This window comes from Pleurodeles waltl, chromosome 12 (assembly GCF_031143425.1).
Source record: "Pleurodeles waltl isolate 20211129_DDA chromosome 12, aPleWal1.hap1.20221129, whole genome shotgun sequence".
Classification (NCBI taxonomy): Eukaryota; Metazoa; Chordata; class Amphibia; order Caudata; family Salamandridae; genus Pleurodeles; species Pleurodeles waltl.
Window position 1 is genome coordinate 120,926,486 of NC_090451.1, and position 730 is coordinate 120,927,215.

General features: G+C 39.0%; 1 non-coding gene across 1 annotated transcript; it reads right to left on the reverse strand.

The window, feature by feature from the left end:
- Positions 1-399: 399 nt before the first annotated feature.
- Positions 400-481, reverse strand: TRNAS-GCU (transfer RNA serine (anticodon GCU)). The gene has a single exon. It is a non-coding gene; the product is annotated as a tRNA-Ser (tRNA).
- Between the last annotated feature and the right edge of the window lie 249 nt (positions 482-730).

The following is a 730-nucleotide window of genomic DNA, read 5'->3' on the forward strand; positions in this document are numbered from 1 at the left end:
ATACAAGTTCAAAACATCAGTACATAATTAATTCAGCATTAATAATTTTCATTAGTCTTCGTATACATTGGTAGCCACTCCCCGTGGGCACATTTCAAACGCGTGCATTATTTCTACATTAACACATTTTCTATGCAGTTTCATTACACAATATATTGCAAACTTCTACGTCCCCCAACTTAACAACCCTCCGCCTGAGGAAAGAATTTGTGATTCATGCACAGAACCCGGCCGGCGCTGTTTACAGTAATGCCTAAGCACAGTGCTCACCTGAGCGGTGTTTCCAAACCGAGGCATTGTACTGTCGGAAATACCATTAGATACGTAATTTAACTTTCACATAAAATAGGGTTAAACCAGACATACCGCATATTAAAAAGTAAACACACAATAATAAACCGACAAGGGTGGGATTCGAACCCACGCATGCAGAGCACAATGGATTAGCAGTCCATCGCCTTAACCACTCGGCCACCTTGTCGTATAACGGTCAGTTTTCAGAAGGAAAAAATATAGTAGCCGAAATGTGTTCTATGAGGTGATAGTTGTCCACACATAATAAAGAGCATATATTTACAGATTGTTATGGCAACTTGTTGTCTTCAGCTTTGCTCTAAATGACCTTGTTGTCCTTCCCTACTTCAGCTTGAATTTATATGATATATGTAATGGAATCATGAAAATTACACATTCCAAACGTGTTCTATCCATATGTGATCTACTGTCACAC